The 21,993-nt window shown below is 46.3% G+C and overlaps 1 pseudogene; it reads right to left on the bottom strand.

The window, feature by feature from the left end:
- Window positions 1-10,487: 10,487 nt before the first annotated feature.
- LOC147678067 (vomeronasal type-2 receptor 26-like) overlaps window positions 10,488-21,993 on the bottom strand; it is a 56,210-nt pseudogene continuing 44,704 nt past the window's right edge.

Below are 21,993 nucleotides of genomic sequence, written 5' to 3'. Positions count from 1 at the left end.
ACCGATCGCAAAGGGGCAGATTTGCAGAATCTGCCCCTTTCAGACCGGTATTTTTGCATTTGGGATGCATCATCCCAAATGCACAAAATCGCAATTTAGGGAATCACTACATTTGCGATTACTTAAGTTGCAATTGCATTTAAGGAATCACAAATTGAAGATTCCTTAAATGCAGTGCATTAAACAAAAAATATTCGCAATTTTGTAAATATGAAGCACAAATTACAGTCAATCTAAAGTTGATGGTAATTTGCAATTTCTTTTAAAAATGCACTAAAGTGCATTTTTCAAACTCACATGTTACAGACACACATGCCCGTGGGGCATGTTTGTAAGTAACATGTAGATACATTGGAATTTGAGGGGTGCAACAGGGTATCCTTTTGAAACTCTTGCACCCTTTAAATTGCATGCACAATTTGTCAGTACCTATCAGATACTCACAAATTGTGCATGCAATTCCCATTCATTCCGGTGGGCCTCTATGGCCCGCTGGGCCCATAGGAATGCATGAGAATCAATTCTTTAATTACGACTTGCAATTTGCAAATCGCAATTAAGGAATTTGTTGGAATCACAACCTTTTTTGCGATTCCTTCATGCATAGGCAATAGAGATTCTTTAATTGTGATTTCCTAATTATCGCATTTAAAGAATCACTATTGTCTGTGTTGATGCATGTGCACCATAATCCTAGAAGTGCCTACTCAGCTGAGGATGATTTCCTTTTCCCATTACGGATGTCTCTGGTTTAATGTGAGTAGAGGTTTCTGAGAAAGAACAACAGAACTACACAGATTTGACAATTAAAAAAGTGCCTAACCAACATTGACGGTGCCATGCCATGTAGTTCCTGCTAATCCATAGGATCTGCGCATTGTTTGGACAACATAAGTTAAGGACTTGGTGTCAAAACTGATTCCGGACACCCCCGCAGGATATGTTGGCCTATAGACCAGCTAGCACACAGTGCAACTGTAAGTCCTCCTAAATTACCAAGGAGCAAACCGTTTCTGGCAATTACTAAACATAACATCCCTGTTTCCTCAGGAATTGTGGAAACAGTACAGAACGTTTTGCTCAGTCACTTTTGCTCCCTTGTTCTCAGAGAAATATACAGAGAATACACAGTGGGACATTTTCAACAATATTTATTGAACCAACATTATTCTTGCATACAATACGTGTGCAGCAGTGAATAGGAGATAGAAGCAAATAAAGGAGATTACAAGCACCAAAAGAGTAAACAGTAGATTTCTTCTATGGTGCTGAGGCAATGGATATAATCAAGCATTTATGCAAAATGGTAATTCAAAGTACTCCGACAATGTGAACCCTACTCTAAGTGTACCTAGAGTGTGTGTAGGTGTAGAGCCAAGAATCCCCCCCTAGGGACAATCCAACCCCATTACCTAATGGGAGAGAGTGAAGGACCCCGTCTTGGTCTCGAGTTGGACACCCCTCACGGAATGTCAGACCCGTATGTAGTGATTTCTTAGCAGGCAGGGACCTTCTGTGTCAGTAGGAGTGCCTCCTCTACCAATCTATTAGGAGTCCTATTATTTACAATAAAAGCAGCTTTTGCGATGTGTGCGCCAGATTAGTGATGTTATGGATATGTGGTTAGTGCTGTCGCCCCGCAGATGAAGATAGGCCGACTTTTGTACCTAGTGCATAGAGAGGCCTAGTACATGATGTTCAGGGCATCGTGACAATGTTGTACGAAGCTGGATGTATTAGCAAAGTAGTTTAAGAGAAACTAATCCAACATGCATGCAAATGTGTGCAAACGGTCCCCAATTAAATGTTATTTTCTAGGTCTAGGTAAGGAATACGCTGCCTTGCTACATGGGACTAACTGGGGAATATAACAAGCTTTGTTTCTTCTGTGCAGCTGCCCACTCACCCAGGGCCGGACTAGGAACCAAAACCGGCCCTGGCAAAGTGCTCGGCAGCAACGCCCCCCCTCCCTCCAGGGGGTTGTGGGTGCCGCCGAGCTCTTTGCCAGGGCCGGTTTTCGGCCGATTTTGTTACAGGGCTGATTTTGCAGCTATGCCTCAAAAAACGGCCCTGTAACAAAAACGGCCCCTGGGGCCCCAAACCGGCCCCAGCCCGTGCGGCGCACCGGGGGATTGCCCGGTGCCCGCTACGGCCAGTCCGGCCCTGCACTTACCCTCACATGACCCTAACAATGCTCTTTGCTGTGGAGGAGTATGAGTTGACAGGATATTATTTTCTACTGGCTTGAATGTGAGTCGACTCAAGTTTTTCCTGCCATTCCCCTTAACATACCTTAGCATCATTTCAGCCATCCCAGCCATATGGATTTGTTAATATTAATGACTTCTAGTGAGTTAGTCAACAATTCCTCACCTGACCTCTGTTCACTCATATTTCATAGGGGTAGGGAGCCAGGCTGGGGGCACAGTGAGTCTCGTCCCAGCACCAGTGGCAGTAAGCACACACTAATGAAAAAGCTGACCAGCCAGCCTTTGCTCTTACGAATCACCTGATTTGTCCTTGATATCAGTAGTATGCCCATCAAAACTATAAAGTACCGGTCAAAAGGCATCACAAAATAACATAGATATTTGATGAGCTCTAGAAGTAGGTAAAAAACTTTCAAATCTGTGCTATGATCAACAGTTTTTTCAAAAATCTTGTTCCTTTTTATTGTATATTCTGTTGTCTGAGAATGAAATGTGTCAGGATTTTGCCTGAGCATGAAGTGATTCAAGAGGTCTCTACTGTACATCACATACCATCTCTAAATCAGCCTGGAAATTTTACAAAAGAAGATGTGATCTTAGACTATATAAAGTAGGTTAAATTCAATAAACGTTTCAAAATAACATTTGTAATTTAAAAAATAAGTTTAAGATGATAGTGATTTATCTATCATCTAATTATTCAATCAGTGTTTGGATGTAATTGATTATTTCAGTTTATTTGATAGTATATCAGGTCCATGGGTGTTACATAAAAAGTTAAAATCCAAGATCCACAAAAGGCAAGGCTGCTGCACACTAAGTCCCTCATTCAGAGTTTGTTTGTGGGCGGGGGGGGGGGTGCTAAATATGCAGGCAGTGGTTTACCAGCATTCAATTTGTGTCTCGATTAAATCTGGGGCATCACATGAGCCCTGCAGTTCCTAAGATGCAGCCTGTTTCTCTTTAAATGGCATCTCCCTCAGCCCAGGGCCCATGAATACCTGTGAGGTCCATGGGACTTTCAGGGACCCCCACTGCATTCTGCATGGCAGACCGATAATTTTGCTTTTCTTTACTGGATACAACTGATAATATTGCATAAGAGATTCTGTTTTCCATATTTAAAGGTGCAAAATAGCACCATAGCACCAGTTCTTATTGCATAAAAGTTGTGTTTATTTTGCATCTTTAAATTTGGAAAAAGTGGTAACAATGGGATTTCTGCACTGTATTCTCCATTTAATTCGGAATTGTACGTCAGGACCGGAGGCTCCGATTTTGCTACTCTCTCTTCGCTTTATTTCCTTAACAAATTTCACAGCAGCCATGTAGGCCAACTTGAAGGAAAAAAAATCAGCTTGCATAAACCATAGGGAGGTCACTACTTAATAGTCCTTTCATAGTGTCCATGAAGTGTAGCATAAATTCCCTTCACACTGTTCTCACCTCCTCTTTCTTTGCTGCTTCACAGCCAGTTAAGTGTGAGCTTTTTTTCCACCTTACTACATTGTCTAATTATTGTGTTATACCCCTCCCCATGGGGCGCATATGTCGTGGCACCTCCCAGGTTTTTTTTGTTATTGACAAATATTGTTTCTAGGCATTGCATAGTGTTTGCCTTTCAGATTTCTAGGCCGGCCGCGGGACCGCTTTCGTGTTCCTGACGCGGCCGGTGTCCATTACTGTAGCAGTGCACCTATTGCCCGATAGGTGGCACAACGGCTCAACGGCTTCTGTCAAACGTGGCTCTCCAGTTTCAAAGAGACCGTGCCACCTGAGCCTAGTTAATTGGTGCCTTGCCCTGCTGTTACTGTGAATGCCCGGCAAAGCGGGGTCTGTATATTTCGCATTTGTTTCTTCAAAAACTAATGCCTTGGCAGGAGTCTGTATTGCGGGGGGTTTTCCCGCGGTGAACAACATTAGGTGTATTGTGCACTCCATTGCCTATGAGGCCTCATAGAGTGCACAGCCGGACAGCGGAGCCCAGTCAGTACCCTGAGTGCTTTTTTGTGTGCTGGTACTCGTGTGCCGCAATTGTAGGTCTCAGGCCTACCCATAGTATTTCCTGGATTCACCAGTGTATGATCTCACGTGTTTGCACTGCTATTTCTCCTCTGGTCTGAAACATTAGCCTGGACTTTTCATTAACTATGGAGGCTCAGGTAGGGTTTTACAAGGAGGGAGACTTCCAAGCCTACATGCAGTGGGATGATGATTTTTTTCGACGTGGTTGACTCCTCAATTTATAGGGTGGTGAATGAGGTTGTGGCCCCTATGGAACAACATTTGGCAGAGAGAATAGTGAGTGAGTGTGCAAAGTTGGCATATACCCATGCAGAACCCTCTGCCCCCATACCAGCTCTACTCACTGGAGAAGAGCCCCCATCCTAAGAAGAAGTCTGCGGATGGGGTGGATAAAGATGTGTTTGCATGCCTTAAAAGGTCTTTCCTTGCAAAAGCTCTCTCTCCAATACCTGCCCGCATTCAGTCCACTGAGTCCCCGGGAACACCCGACCCGGCTTACCCTGAACCGGCTTACAACTTTCCTGGAGACTCAGATGACTAGGTGGGTTCCTCATGCCCATGGTGCCCTGCAGTGCCTCCCCCTCTGTCTTTGGGGAGGACTCAGGCATGCTGAACCCGGATGATATCGTCCATCCTTGTTCCGCTGCCTGGGCTCCTGGTAAGAAGGTAGTCAAATTAGTTGCTGGTCATCTCCCCAAGCCCCTATAGAAGGAGGCACGGTGCTGCTTGAGAGCTGAATGCCCTCGACCCACTCTTGATGGCAAGGTTGCATGTACTCCAGAACGCCATTGGTCCCATGACCAAAATATTGGATATGGCTGAGGAGGCCAATGTGTCTCCCCTGATGTGTTGCCTAATTGGGCCCAGTGAGCCATTATTTTCATGGGCAATGCCAATTACGTGCTGTCAACTGAGTGTGACCGCTCTTTAATAATAAAGTTGGAACCCAAACTCGGGGACTTGGCTTCCTCGGAGACGGGCGCAGTAGCCACAGGAGGCCTCTTTGGAGATTCTTTTGTAAAGGAACTCAGAAAGTTTGTGGTGACCAATACTTCTTTGGATGTAGGCCATTCTAACATTAAAAGAATGTTTCACCAGCAGGTTTTCCACGGGGCCAGTTGAGGCAGGGACCGCTTGGCCAGCCGTTGATTCCAACAGAATCCTCCCTGGGGACAATGCTCCAGAAGTGGCCAATATAACACCAGTTCAAACTACAACAACTTCTACCCCACAAGAGGCCAGCGCTTCAGAGGTCGTGGAGGCTTCCAAAACAACTCTGGAGGAGGCAATTCAAACGGTGAGTTTCTCACCTTGCTTCCAGGTTCACATTGGAGGTCAGTTGGCAGGTTTACAAGCTGCATTAGCTTTCATCACCTCAGACGCATGGGTTCTGAAAACCTGCAGGGTTTCCGCGTAGAGTTTTAAGATTACCCGCGGCAGGAATGTAACCCTCAACCCATTTGTTTTATAACCCGCGATGCAGAACTTATCGACAAGGAAATAGACAAATTCCTGCTTAAAGGAGCCATCTGTCAATCAGTCCAGCATCCTGAGGGGTTTCTAAGCGATATATTTCTAGTGGACAAATCAGATGGCGAACGGCGTCCGGTTATCAATCTCCGGGAATTCAACGGGTGGTTGGTGTATCATCATTTCAAAATGGAGGGGAAACACCCCCTTCGGGACATTCTACTACCGTCAGACTGGATGTATTTAAAAGAAGCCTATCTAGTGGTCCCAATTCATCCTCCTCACTGTCGATTCCTGCAGATCCTTTGGAGGGACCCGTTCTACGATTTCACTTCCCTTTTGTTCGCACTTTCCTCAGCACCATGGTGTTTCACCAAGGTGCTCCACCCAACTGTAGAATTTCTGAGAACCCAGATATCTGAATGATCGTTTACTTGGACAATATTCTTATCATGGCACAATGCCCCAGGTCCCTGTCCAATCAGCTCCAAAGTACAGTGGATCTATTGCAAGCGTTGGGGTTTGTCATCAAAGAGCAAAAGCCAATCCTCACCCCTTCTCAGAGGGTAAATTTCCTAGGGTTCATTGTGGATTTGGTTCAGTTTTCTCTGAGCCTGCCATCATGGAAGATGGCAAAAATCTGTCACGACCATTTCAAAGCCCCACACATCGCTCAGGCAAATTGCTCGGCTGGTAGGCCTCCTGGTAGGCCTCCTCTCCTCCTCCATCCAAGCAATTTTCCATAGCCCCCTGCATTACTGGGCCCTCCAGTGGCTTAAAACACATCACTTGCGGAAAGGTCTGAAGTACACCCAGTTGGTGCAACTCACCGGAGAAGCGAAGGAAGAAATCGCTGGGTGGCTGGCCCACATGGAGGCGTGGAACGGGCAGGCAATGTTTGGCTACGTTCCCGACTTGATCATAGAGTCCAACGCCTGCAGGTCCAGTTGGGGTGCCCCTTGTGGGGAATTCTACACTGGAGGAGGCTAGTCACATCAATTGCCTGGAACTCCAGGCGGGGTCCTTGGCCGTCCATTTTTGGACCAGGGACAAGTTTCAATCCTGTGTTCTCCTCAAGATGTACAACATTTCAGCAGTCCGTTACGTTAACAATCTGTGGGGTTACTTCTCCAGTGCCCTGGCAAACCTCACAAAAGACTTTTGGACTTTTTGCCTGGACCATCACATCTCTGTGACGGCAGAATATCTTCTGGGACAGGACAACCAGGTGGCGGACTGGCACTCGAGACACCTGCACAATTCCAGTCTCTGGAAGTTGGACTCACAGAACTTCCAAAGGCTGTCAGATCTGTGGGGCCCATTCTCAGCCAATTTATTTGTGTCACGCCTTGACTATCACATGGCGCGGTTCTTCAGCTGGAAGCCTGACCCTCTGGCGGCAGCTACGGATGTGTTTCTCCAGGACTGGAATCAGGAGAAGGGTTACACCTTCCCCTCGTTCTAAATGATCAAGAGAGCGGCGGCCCAGATCCGCAAGCAAGCGGCGGAGGTAGTCATGGTGACTCCGATTTGAAGGCCTCAAGTGTCGTTTCCGGTTCTTCTGAACTTTCTTAGTATTCTCCAATCAAACTTCCCCTGTTTCCTCATCTGCTTCTGAATCCAGATCTCGAACCACACCGCCTCATTGCCCAGGGCTCCCTGAGCCTGATGGCGTGGCGTCTTTCAGGAACGCTGGTCCCTCCTGAGTCTATCACAACCGGTTGAGCTCCTCCTGTCTACCAAGCATTATCGTCCTGCCTGGACAAGATGGGTTAGTTGTTGTCTTCGGAGGAACCTGGATCCCATTGTTGCAGACGTCATCCAGATCTTACATTTTCTGACTGACCAGGCGACAGAAGGATTGGCTTAACGTTCCATGAATGCGATTCGATCTGCGATTACCGCGGGGCACGCTCCGGTGGAAGGGGCACCAGTGGGGGAACACCACTTCGTTTGCAGATTGTGGGGTGGTAGTCATCTCTCCTTACCTCTAGAACCACGCTATTTGACCTTGTGGGACGCCAACTTGGTATGAACTTATTTATGTCCTGGCAACTGAACAGATACCTCTCAGTAAAATAACTCTCAGCTAAACTGGCAATGTTGCTATGCCTGGTTTCCTGCAGGAGAGTTTCTGATGTGAAGGCACTAGATATTATGGCAAGAATTGTTTTCCCCGGATGGGGTGAGTTTCACAGAGCGTTGCCGCACCAAGTCACTCACCCATACAATCTCATACCCACTGCTCCTGGACGCCCCAAAATTGTGTGTTGTGGATTGTCTCAAGGTGTATGAAGAGCTGACTCAAGAATTCTGCCCACAGCGCAAACGTCAATTGCTTATTGCTCCAAAGAAGCCCCACACAGCAGTCTCCTCTCCCACCATCTCTAGGTGGGTGAGATGGGTCATGCAAGAAGCGGGCATTGACACAAAAAACTTCGGGGTCTATTCGGCCAGGGGTGCCATGGCTTCCAAGGCCTTCTCATTGGGAGCACGTCTGGAGGACTTGATGACAGCGGCAGACTGGTCTCCGGACTCGACCTTAAAGAGATTTTACTTTAAACCAGTAATAGAAGACACCCAGTTGGTGGTGAGTAAGCTTTAAACTAGCATAATCTGAGCCACCGGTCCCGACATAGAATCGAAATTTTCCCAGCATCGTGAAGGTAATTTTCAATTCTATTAAGGACATGGAGGCGAAGAATATCCTGCCCGGGGCACTTACAATGCAAATTCTCCCCGTATGGTGGTAAGTAAGCTGTTTATGCTTTCCAAGACCGTTAGTACTAAGTTTTAATTCCCATGCCTGTGGTTTTGAGATGTCTGTAAGGGATTTTAATTAATTGTTGACATTCACACAGTTTTTGCTCGGAACCTTGCGCTGTTTCCATTTTTCCAGGGAACGCCGGATCAAAACAAGACCAATGAGTTTGGAATTGCCATGTCTCGCGCGCAGAAAGAGGAGGCAAGAACAGTGTAAAGGGACTGTATGCTACACTTCATGGACACTATGAAAGGACTATCATGTGGTGACCTCCCTATAGTACATGGAAGTTGATGTATTTTTCTTCAAGGTGTTCGAAATGGCAGCTGTGAAATTTGTTAAGGAAATAAGGCGAAGAGAGAATAGCATAATCTTCGCCTCAGTGTTCTTAATAGAATTGAAACCTACCTTCACGATGCTGTGCAAATTTCGATTCACTATTATAGTGGAAGTTGGCAGTGGTCTCCCCCCTCCTGAAAAAAACCACTCTTGACCCCACCTGTCTGGCGAATTATCGGCCAATCTCGCTGCTTCCCTTCCCGGTTAAGATCATGGAAAAGCTCGTGACCCGGTCTCTGTCCAGCTTTCTGGAAAGTAACACCTGCCTGGACGTGGCCCAGTTCGGCTTCTGGCCGGCTCATGGTACGGAGTCGGCGCTGGTGGTCGTGCTGGATGCTCCCCGCTCGCGGGTCGACAATGGTCGGGCAGCTTTTTTAGTGCTACTCGACATGTCGGCCGCGTTTGACACGGTCAGCCACTCCACTCTTGTCAGCAGGCTGGAGGAGATCAGGGTAGCGGGATTGGCATGGGATTGGCTAATCTCCTATCTCCAGAACAGACACCAGGTGGTGGCTGTACCGCCTTTTAGATCAGGCATCAGGAGAGTAGGGCAGGGTGTTCCCCAAGGGTCAGCGATTAGTCCCATCTTATTTAATTTGTACCTCCGTCCCTTGATTAGTCTGATCAAGTCCTTCGGCATCTGGTGATTAATTATGCTGACGACACCCAGCTCATCTTCTCCCTTGAAGGAGAAGATGCTGTGTCCACGGAGACTTTCCATCCATGTATGACCGCTACTGCCGACTGGTTGAAAAACAACTCTCTCCAGTTTAACAGCTCAAAGACAGAGGTACTCCACTGTTCATTGAACCGTACCCCGCGTCCTTTACCGGCAGATCTCTGGCCTTCATCCTCCTTGGGCACAGTGGTGGCGGCGGACTCTGCTCGCAACCTCGGAGTCATGTTCGGCCCTAATCTACAGTTGGATGGTTTTGTCAACAAAACCATCTCTACCTGCATGATGTTACTCCGTACTCTGCGAAAAATTCTTCCCCTGCTTCCGGCTCAGGCTAGGCCAGAGGTGGTGCGTGGTATTATCCTAAGTAGGATTGATTATTGAAATGCACTGCTTCTAGGGGCTCCCTGCACTTTGATTAGCAAGCTGCAGCGTATTCAAAACATGGCAGCAAAGCTCGCTCTCTCTAGGCCGCGCGCAGCTTCTTCCTCCCTCGCTCTTAAGGACCTTCATTGGTTGCCAGTTCAGCAGCGAATCTACTTTAAAGCATCCTGCCTGGTCTTTAAGGCTTTGCATGACCAAGGTCCAGTCATGCTACAGAACCTCTTCTCGTGGTACCATGCAGCGAGACCATTACGCTCCTCTTCGGCATGTCTAGTGGTGGTTCCGAGAATCCATAGGTTACGGATGGGGGGGCGTTCCTTTGGATATGCAGCTGCCAAGCTCTGGAACTCCCTCCCCCTGTCCTTGAGGAGCCTCAGGGTTTCCCCATCTTTCAAGAGGGGCCTAAAAACCTACCTCTTCCCTAGAACAGTGTAATGGTGTGATTGTGTATCTGGTTCAGTAGAGTCAAAGCGCTAGAATACCCTCCGGGTGACAGTTTGCGCTATACAAATGTGCAATACATACATACATACATATAATTAGTACTAGCTGTGGTAAAGCAATTATCAGAATTGGATTTGAAATCTCTCAATGAGGAATGTGCATTTCTTTTATGGGTTTAATTGGCTGATGTCAGTGACTGAGTTTCGCCTTCAAATAATTTCTGCTGTTCAGATCAGGCCGGATGACAATGATGTAACACTTGGGAAGAAATATGCAAACTACAATCCCCATTGAAGATGAAATGATGGTGAAGACCTCCACAGCAACCATGTACTTCCCTTTGGTGTTCTGATAGGATGGAAGGAACAGTGTCCAGACGGTTAAGAACGTCACCATGCTGAACGTGATGAGTTGAGCCTCATTGAAGCTGTCAGGCAATTTTCTTGCTTTAAATGCAACAAGAAAACTTATGAGGGCCAGAAGCGCCATGTACCCCAGGACACACCAGAAGGCTGTGGTAGAGCCTTCATTACATTCAATCACAACCTTCCCAGTCTGAGACTTCATATTCTGCTCAGCATAAGGACGGAACAAGCCCAACCAAACTGTGCAAATCAGAGTTTGAATAAGTGTGCAAACAAAGACTATCATGGTTGGTATCTTTGCGCCAAGTCCACTTCTCAAGGGCGTGTTTGGGTGTGTGGCTTGGAACGCCATCAGCACCAGGACAGTTTTGGCCAGCAAGCATGAAATGCACATGACAAACAGGATGTTAAATGTGATCTGGCGAAGCATGCAGGTGATGTCAGTAGGACGTCCTAGGAAGAGCAATGTGCTTAGAAGGCAGAGTGACAAGCTAATTAGAAGAAGGTAGCTCAGGCCCCGATTGTTTGCCTTCACTATTGGGGTTTCTCGGTGCTTGAAAAAGATGACAAAGATTGTGAAGACAACCATGGTACTGGATGTGGCCACAGAAAGCAAGATGAAACCCAGGGGCTCTTGGATAGAGAGGAACTCCACATATTTCAGGACGCAGCGATCCTGTTTCTCGTTAGACCACTGGTCATCTGGACACTTCATGCAGTCAGGTGAATCTAGAACAAGAGACAGATATCCATGAGATAGGACCAGACACACCACCTTGATTTATTTGTTTAGGGTTGGAGTGGAAACACAGGAGCGGCTCGTATTGGAGAAAGGAGGCAGGGCGGGCCGGGGATTGAGGGAACGGGGGACAACAGCAATAAAATGAATATCCAAAGAGGTAGGGGGAATGGTCGACAATGTAGATAAAAAATTAAAAAATAAACTTACCTGCAGCTCACAAGCATCACGTAGTGCTTTTCCACTCCTCTCCACATTTACAGGCAGGCACTGACTCCCAGCCTGCCCTGCGATCAATCCTGAAGCAGCTGTCACAAGAGAGCAGCTTCAGGATGCGCTCCAGGACAGACTGGGAGTCGGTGCCTGCTCTCTCCAGCCCCAGCAATGCACTGGGGTTGAAAAGGAGACACTGTGAATGTGGTTTTTGACCTGACTGAGACCGCCGGGCAAAAACCACATGTGCATTGTAGGTAGAGCCCACCACTCCACCTCCAGCCTATCATAACCCTTGCCTCGCCAAAAGCCTAGCACAAGATAGATAAAACAGATTTTAAACCTGTTTTATTAATGTTTTATTTTTACATGTTTCGAAGTGCTGGCAGGGGGATGACGCTCTTCCACCATAGCGGAGGAACCGCCTCTGTGGAAACATTCTAGCTACCCTTCTGTCGTGTAACAGTTACATTTCTGTCAATGTCTGATGACCTGAGTAAGGTAGCAAGGCATAAAAAACAGCCAACATCTTTTATATAAATGGCATATGTGTACAGTCAGTAGCTATCCTGTGTAAATCTCAGCCCACTACATTAGAAGGTTTGATATGTTTGAATTGATATATGTATACCAAAATTGGAAAGAATGTGTTTGAGAATTTTTTTTAGAGAAAATGGTTGAAATTCAAAATATATTTATAGCTAATATTTGAGTGACAAATGATGAGACATTGAGGTATTATTATTCAGATTATTACCTTGGTGCCAGGGGCATTGCAGCTATAGCTGTTATGTGTTACCCATGAATGTTGTAAATAAAACAGCGATAGTATTAAGCATTCACTGAAGACATGCTATTGTGTCTTTGTTTGAGTTTTCCTGCTCGTATTTTAACATACGGCCAGACTCCATTTTGTTTTTCTGGCGTCCATCTTGTATGCTATACATTTCCATGTGCTCGCCACGAGGCGAGTCCTACTTCACTGATCGTCACCCCTGAAGTTTGCCCAGCAACAGGCTATAAATAGTTCCTTGTGCGTCCAGCGCATGTCCAGTGGGGGTCACATCTGTTTCTGTTTAGCGTAGATTGGAATGTGTATTCGGCGGGTCTCAAGAACCGTTAACTCCACCCATGTATCGATCATGTTCAAGAAAAATGTCCATATATGGTCGTAAATCATGCTTTTGAGCTGTACCGCCTACTTATGAACCCCCTTCTTTGTGTATAAAAGGGGACCGCATGTCTGACTTCTTTGTGCTACCTTGTACAATACTGTAGAGTGTTGTGTGGGCTGTAGTACCACCTTTAAAGGTTTATTAAACTATGTTTTTGTATTTCAAGTTTCCGTGCAAATTTCTTTGTAGTTTGAGGACTTCGTGCACAGAAGGGCGAACCCTTTGCTCTCGCAGGCCTTGCTGAGGCCTGTACTCATCAATTGGCGCCCGTCACGTGGGGCTCATCGACGACTCGGATGCTCGAAGGACTGGTCGTGACGAAGGATTGGAATCTTGCCGGGGACATGATCACTGCCAGCGGCGCCTTTTAGTCCTGGCATCCTGAGGTATTCTTCCTTCCCTTCCGATCTGACCATCTGGGTGGCACCGGTCATCGACTGAGACCTCTTCTGTCGGTTTGCCGTATAGTGGCCGTTTGGGCGAATTTGGAACTTGGCAGTTGGAATCTGGACGCTCTTGATTGGTAAGAATCGTTGTACGGTACTTGCTGCGAGCGTTTGGTAGTCTTGATTGGTAAGGCAGTTTTAGGATATGCTTGCTGTGACTAATTTGTTTGTTTGTTTGAAGTGACTAGTCATATTGTTTGATTTTGTATTGAGGTATATATGTATTGCAACTCATATAGGCAGGCAATGTGGAGATATTTCTCCTGATCTTTGGATTTGAGCGGCGCAACGTTTTAAGTGCCATTTTAATTATAATATTGCATAGTTTGCACTATTTTAGGCATGCCTGTTTTTAACGCACTCCGTAAGTGGTGCTGCTGTTTTGGAAATGACCGGTTGATACTAGAAGAATCACAGCCGGCTCCCCCGGAAGGGACGCCGAATAGGGATATGTATGTGAAATTTGGTCATTCCCCCATAATGTACAGTACGTTATGGCAGAAATATACCAAAAAGGATCCTGAGTTACGATGGCCTATGTATGGATCATTTGATTTGCGGAAAATTGAGTATGTGGAGCAGTGTATGTGTAAGCGGTGAGTGCGACAAGATATGTTTGAGTGTATACGTATGTGGGTGAAAGAGGTACGTGAGCGTGAGAAGCGTGAGCAGGCACTGGTTGAGAAGGAGCAACGTAAGAGTGAGCGTGAGAGAGCGAATGAGGCGAAAAAGCGTGAAGCAAAGGAATTAGAAGAGAAGCAGGAGAAAGAACGTCAGTTGCAAATATCTGGCCAGTATCCTGTTCGACAGCCACTTTATCCTGTCCTTAATAAATCGGATGATGATTTTTCGTTATTAGATCGCTCTCCGCCCCCGTACGCTGGCCCGTCTGCCCCGAGAGGAGGAGATCAGGATTCTGGGCCACCCGGGAAGAAAGTGGATACGCGGTCTATGTTGTCGACCAAGCGTATGACTGATCTCCGTAAGATTGCTTATTGGGTCAATAAAGATGCTGTCTCCCTGAAAGATTTATTGGCAGAGCTTGAATCATGGGAGGATAGGGAGAAACTATACTTTACTGAATTTGTTTCTAATGAAGTGGTAACAGCTTTTCGGAAACATTCTGATGTTCTTGAACCAGAGGATGTGATAGCCGATTCTGAAGAAATGTGTAAAGGTCTTTTTTTTCCTTCTCAGGTACCTGATGCGCTTCGACTGATATTTGCGTTGCGGGATGAGATGTTCCGGCTACGGGATGAAGCGCGGAAAAGGAAAACCGGCGACGAGAACACGAATCCGAGTGGCGGCGGGAAGCAGTCATCCATCTTTTATTCAGATAAGATTGATGCAGCGCATGTTAAACCGATGCAGGAGGCGGCGCCTTTGTATGTTCCTCCTAAAGGAGCGGGTACTAGCTCGGATAAAGGGTCTCCTGATGCTCAAGGGTACTTTATTTATAACTGGGTTTATATCCCTTGGAATAGAGCAGATGTTATGGCATTAAAAGCGGCATTACCTGATCCACGAAAGAATCCCGCCGTCTTTTATGAGGAAGTTGAGGGGGCTTTGAATTCTTGTACTATGACTTTGGCCGATATTGATTTGTTTTTCGGGCTTATATTACCCCCAGATATGTGGAGATCTATACGAAAGGTAGATGACCTTCAGATATTTAAAGTTAGATGGGCGGATCTTGAGGATGAGGATAGAGAAAGGAAACCTGCGCAGAAACCGCCCCAGTCGATTTTAGATCTTCCTGCTGCTATTTTGACTAAATTAAAAACGCACATCCCTCCTAAAAAGATTGATTGGACTATGTTAGCCTCATGTAAACAGAAAGTAGATGAATCAGTTTCAGATTTCTTTACACGATTTGAGGAAACTTTTCACGATTTCAGCGGCCAGTCGCTTACGGACGACACGGGTCGACATCTTTTTGTTGATAAATATGTTTCGAATTTATTACCAGGAGTAGCAGCTTGGTTGAAAGCGAGTGAAAGCTGTTGGACGACTTCGTCGCCAGCATCCCTTCTGACGATGGCTCAGTATTACGAGCGTCAGGAACTAGAAGCGAAAGGTAGTGAGGAAAAGAAATCTAAAGATTTGAAAACGAAGGTTATGTTAGCACAAGTGTATGGACCACCTCGTAGAGGTAATGATAGAGGCGGCAGAAACTCCTCGGCTTTTCCCTCTTCGGGCCGTACTGATGTGGCCCTGGATCAATGTGCATATTGTAGGCAGAGAGGCCATTGGGCGAATGAGTGTCCATTGTTGCGAGCACAACGGCAAGAGCGGGGGCAGGGATTCACGAGGGGTAGAGGAAATTCTTCAGGCCCTAGGGGCAATACGAATGATCGAGCTCGGTTTGATGTTAGTATGCGACCACGGGATGGGTCCAATGTCTTTGATCGACTAAATCAATACCAAATGTCTGACTACGTACCTCCCGAACAGCACGATTCACAATATGCATAGGATTGCGTAGGATGGGGTAAGGAATCAGTTGAAGTGCCAGTAGATCAGAGGGGTCCTTATGTTACAGCACATGTTTTGGGTTCTACTGATCAGTTCCTGGTAGATACAGGGGCTACTCATAGCGCTTTGTCTAAAAAATTGGTTCCGAGGGCTCCCCTGTCTGGCTTAACAATTACGTCAATAGGGTTCGATGGAACGCCTTCTGTTAGCCCACTATCACAACCTCTTGCACTTTATGTAGACCAGTTTGCTGCACCATGGCCATTTTTGCTTTCCCCGAATACACCTGATAACATTGTGGGCCTGGATATGCTCAAGCATTTTCGGGCTACGATACGATGCTCCCCTGAAGGAGTACGTGTCATCTTAAATGACAATTATCCGACAATAGATAGGGTGTACATGATTAAAGAAGATGCTGCACTGGCCTCTTTACCTCATACTTTGTGGGCCACTTCGGATACTGATGTGGGACGGATGATCATTCCTCCGGTGCACATTAGTGTAAAGAAGGGAGCGATGTTGCCACGCCTGCCTCAGTATCGGATCTCACAGGAGGGGGAGGAGGCGCTAATACAGATAGTTCAGGATCTGATTAAAGTAGGGGTTGTTGAGGAAGTCCCATTCAACGTGTGTAACAGTCCTATACTACCGATTCTGAAGAAGGATACTGACACTAGGATTTATCGATTTATTATCGATTTGAGGGAGGTCAACAAGATAGTGATACCTCAATACCCAGTGGTTTCTGATATTACGACACTTCTTACTTTGGTTCCGCCAACTGCAACAACGTTCTCAGTTATAGACTTGAAGAACGCTTTCTTTTCGATCCCTATTCATCCTGACAGCCGATATCTTTTCGGATTCACCTTGAATAATAGATCGTATAGATTTTGTAGAGTCCTTCAAGGCTATACTGAAAGTCCCAGCATTTATAGCCAGGCGCTGAAACCACAATTGGATTCTTTTGTTTTATCCGAAGGTGTGGCGCTTATACAATGTCGGCTGCCAACATCTTGTTGGCAGCCGACACCCCCGAACAATGTGAGGAGTGTACATTGTCTTTACTCACCTTTTTGGCATCTCACAATCATAAAGTGTTGAGAAAGAAATTGCAATATTGTAGACCAAAGGTGACCTATTTAGGCCACCTTTTGTCTAAGGAGGGGCGTGCACTTACACCAGATCGTATTCAAGCTATTTTAGATACACCAGCACCCTCCACGCAGAAAGATGTTCGAGCTTTTCTGGGTCTTACCTCATTTTGTAGACAATGGATATTAGGGTTTTCGTACATAGTTAAATCACCGTTAGCCCTTTTGACAAAAGATACTCCAGTTCCCCTTCCCTGGACAGATGAATGTGAGAATGCTTTTCAACAATTACGTCAGGCCCTTTGCTCAGCACCAGTGTTAGGCACCCCTGATTACACGAAGCCCTTTACACTGTATGTGCATGAGAAAGATGGATGCGCGTTATCAGTGTTAGTGCAGATGCACGGCGATAAACAGCACCCTTGTGCATACTTCTCGGCGATGCTTGATCCAGTTGCTCGAGCACTACCTGATTGTCTTCGCTCAGTTGCAGCAACAGCTGTGTCAATACGCCAGAGCGAAGGGATTGTGTATCGCATAAGTTGTTGGTGTTGGCCCCCCATTCTGTGGATGCCCTCTTAAACCAAACAAAGACGAAGCATTTAACTAGTGCTCGTCTAACAGGGTACGAGCTGACACTATTTTCTCCTCAAATTACATTGCAGAGATGTGCAACACTGAATCCAGCCACGTTGTTGCCTTTCCCAGTGACTCAGTCTGAGGCGCAAGAGACACATGACTGTGTCTTTGTGACCGAGGAACAGACAAAGGGTCGTATTGACATACAAGATACGCCCTTTACAGATGTGGATGGAGAGCTGTGGGTGGATGGGTCTTGTTTGAAATTACCGGATGGAACTGCCTCAGCATATGCAATTACTACGCTACACACAATAGTGGAGACAGCGCGCATACCGCAGAAATCAGCTCAACCAGCAGAATTGATAGCGTTGACACGAGCATGTGAGCTTAGTGCAGGATTATGTGTGAATGTCCACACGGACAGCCGCTATGCTTTCGGAGTAGCGCACGATTTTGGCCTGCTCTGGAAGGAAAGGGGCTTTTTGACATCACATGGAGCACAGATAATGTATGGAGAATTAGTACAAAACCTTTTGACTGCACTGACCTATCCTAAAAAGATAGCGATAGTGAAATGTAGCGCACACAAGAAAGTGACAGATAAAGTGGGACAAGGAAATGCTTTTGTAGATCGAGTTGCACATGAAACTGCGATGCAGCCTGGCTCCACTTTAATGTATGTCGTAAAGTCACAAGCTGAGCGGTGGCATGATGCTAGGGAAAAGGTGTTAGAGATGCAAAAGACTGCTACTGAGAAAGAACGAGACCAATGGTCCAAAGATGGAGAATTGGATGATGAAGGCTGCTGGAGGAATAAGCAGATGGATAGGTGGAATTTACCCACAGCCTTTGTACAACCTATGGTTCAGATGGCACATGCGCTAGCACATGTTGGAGCTTCGCCAATTGTGAAATTGCTTACGCAAGTTTGGGAGCATCCAGAGATTGCTAGCACGGCAAAGAGAATAGTACAGACCTGTATGATTTGCCTTAAGTACAATCCAGGAAAAGGAACATGAACTCCAGCAGGAGGATTTGCAACACCAACTGCACCTTTTGAAGTATTGCAAATGGATTATATTCAGCTGGAACGCTGCAATAATCTGAAGTATGCCTTGGTTGTGGTTTGTGCATTCAGCAAATGGATTGAAGCATACCCTACGAAGAACAATACTGCAATGACTACTGCTAAGGTGCTGCTGAAGGAATTCTTTCCTCGTTTCGGTGTTTGCAGATTGTTGTGGAGTGGCAACGGGCCCCATTTTGTGGCGGACGTTATTAAGTATGTCCTGAAAGGATTAGGCATTGTACAAAAGTTTCATGCCGTGTTCCACCCGCAATCAGCAGGATTGGTGGAAAAGTATAATGGCACGCTGAAGTTAAAAATAGCGAAGATACAGGCTTCTACTTCTCTGACTTGGCCAGATGCTTTGCCTTTGGCATTGTTGTCTATCAGATCAGTACCGCATTCTTGGACGGGCTTAACGCCCTATGAGATTGTTTTCGGGCGCCCCATGAACATATGGGGAGTGCCCAAACCGAGCTCTGTGTATGATGTACCTTGTGTTTTAATGAATGACTATTTGGCACAATTAACTGGCAGCTTGGTTTCCATTCATCAACAGGTTCCAGAAGCATTCCCGGATCGGTCCACAGGAGAAGGCCATAACCTCCGGCCTGGTGACTTCGTTCTGGGGAAGTCCTTTGAGAGATCGAGCAGTCTGGAGCCGAGGTGGTGCGGTCCTGAACAGGTCCTCCTTGCGACAAAAACGGCAGTGCGGGTGACCAATCGAAAAAATTGGATTCATTCCATCTATTGCCGGAAAGTACAACCTGACCTGGTGGAGCCTGCTGTATTGACCGACCATCGAGATATCCTGACTACGGAAAGAGGCCGTGCTGTGGTACCAGACGAATCTGAGGAGTTCCTCCCGGACCAGACGATCCCTGGATCAAGAAGATATAATCTGCGACCAAAAAAAGAATCTGCAATTGTGTGAGAAGTTGTCAGAACGGTCCCTAGGTCAGTGAAACGGAGAGCCGATCAGGCTAGGGGGGGGATCAGCCATGCATTAGTGTAGTGACACCCGTCTTGGCCCGCTGGTGAAGAAAACAACGGCTACCTAGGGGTAAGAGTTCTGACAACACTTTAGTTTCAGGAAGATACTGTGTACATTTGTTTGAATGGATAAGAAGAAGATTTTTGGTTCTGTAGGGTTCATTATCATCATAGCAGTTATTGCTACAGTCATGTGGTTTGTGGAGGATAAAGCTCCTGCTCGTGAGCTGTATGTTGTCTCCACTCCAGTCCCTGATGAGCACTTTTTCTATACCAGGAGTTGAAACATCGACAGTCGTATTTGAATAATACTTTCATCCAGATGTTGCATCATACCCACGTTGCTACAAACGCTACAGACTGCTAGATATGTGGGATGATGCTGGCACATCAAAAGAAAGGAGGAACACCGTTCATACCTCTTCCTTTCTCTCATAATGGCTCTTGTAGAGCATGGTACACTTTGCTTTTGCTACGAGAAAGCCTACAGTACGAAGATTGCTTTTTAGACTGAATAAAGAATGTCATCAAGATAAAGAAGGCTATCCACAAGCCAACGGAACTATATGGGAGTGGGAAGAGTATCGACCGGACAATAAATCAACACCTTATATTTTCACAAACACTAGAGACACTGTTGGACAAGAGTGTAGGCCATATTCCTTTAGGTCAGAGGTCTTCAAACTTTTTTAGGTTGAGCCCCCCCAGCTGAATTTATTTAGATGTCGGGCCCCCCCACCACTTGACAAAAAATTCTGGAACCTGGTATTCTACATGATTGACCGTCATCCGCATTTCCGAGTCCATATCTGGCTAATAATGTTAAACACAGTAAGAGTGTTTAGAAAACAGCAGGTTTGCGAGTTGGTGCGGTGAAATGACAGAAGCTTACTACACAGTCCAAAACTACATTTTTCAAGATAAAATGTGTGCAAATTGTTACGGGTTCTCCACTTAATACTTGCAAAGCCTCCTCAAAGAAACTTCTGTGGTCAATAAAATGAGTACCATTCAAAGGCTATGGATGCATGATGCATGGATGGATGGATGAGTGGATGGATGCATGATGGATGGGTGGGTGGGTGGGTGGATTCACGATGGCTGGGTGGGTGATGGATGAATGCATGATGGATGGATGGCTGGATGGATGTGTGGATAGATGGATGGGTGGATCCATCATCCATCCATGCACCCATCATGCATCCATCCATCCATCCCCCCATATATCCACATACCCCCATCCATCCATCATGCATCCATCCATCATTCATCCATCCACCCATCATGCATCCATCCATCCCCCCAACATCCACATGCACCCATCCATCCATCATGCATCCATCCATCATTCATGCATCCATCCATCATTCATCCATCCACACATCATGCATCCATCCATCCATCCCCCCATACATCCACCAGCCACACATCATGCATCCATGCACCCATACATCCACCCATCCATCATCCATCCATCATTCACCCATCCACCCATTATGCATCCACCCATCCATCCCCCATACATCCACCAGCCACACATCATTCATCCATGCACCCATACATCCACCCATCCATCCATCATCCATCCATGCATCCATCATGCACCCATCCATCCATCGACCCATCATGCATCCGTCCATCATGCATCCATCCATCCCATCATTCATTCATCCATCATGCATCCATCCATCCCCATACACCATACACCCATCCATCATTTATCCATGCATCCATCATGCATCCATCCAGCCAAATATTCCATCATTCATCCATCCATAATGCATCCATCCATCATGCATCCATCCATCCCCCATACACCATCCACCCATCCATCATCCATCCATGCATCCATCCCATCACCCATACATCCACCACCAACCTCGTGGCACACAATAATGTAATGCAGAATAATACTTATTTCATGCATAATTATAGTTATTTCACAAAGCCTTGTGCATGTGTTTTGTTTTTCATGCCGTACTTGCATGTTTCCAAAGCCTCTTGCACCGCAGGAACCTCTTGTGCATTACAATAAGTTGACACCGCAGAAACATAGCCTCGTGCTTGTGTTATTTGACACCGCATTCCAATAAGTTACCGCATTACAATAAGTTGACAGTCGCGATAAGCGTTGTAATCGCATGCGTAGTGAATGCATGCGATGCAAACGATACGTCAATGTAATGGGTGTTTCTCGTCTTTTAAAGACCTTTTGGCATGTTAATGAGGCGTTGATAGTCTTCACCCCTTCTTGGGGCCCCTGCAGCTCCACTCTGCCTCTCCGCCGTGGTAAACAACGAAAGGTTAAATTTTATGGTAAAGTGCGCGCCCCCCTGAGATGGCGTCGCGCCCCCCCCAGGGGGGCGCGCCCCACAGTTTGAATAACTCTGCTTTAGGTGTTAGTGATTGTATTGTTATATTGAACATTGATGGCCTTAATAACAGCACTTTCCTCGCTTCTCATAACACCTATTTTGTATGCGGAAACAAAGGCTATTATCGATTACCAGCTGGATGGTCCGGAGTATGT

This window comes from Lissotriton vulgaris, chromosome 12, assembly GCF_964263255.1.
Source record: "Lissotriton vulgaris chromosome 12, aLisVul1.2, whole genome shotgun sequence".
Lineage (NCBI taxonomy): Eukaryota > Metazoa > Chordata > Amphibia > Caudata > Salamandridae > Lissotriton > Lissotriton vulgaris.
Note: the sequence above shows the minus strand (reverse complement) of the source record. Positions and strands in the feature narration are given on the sequence as shown.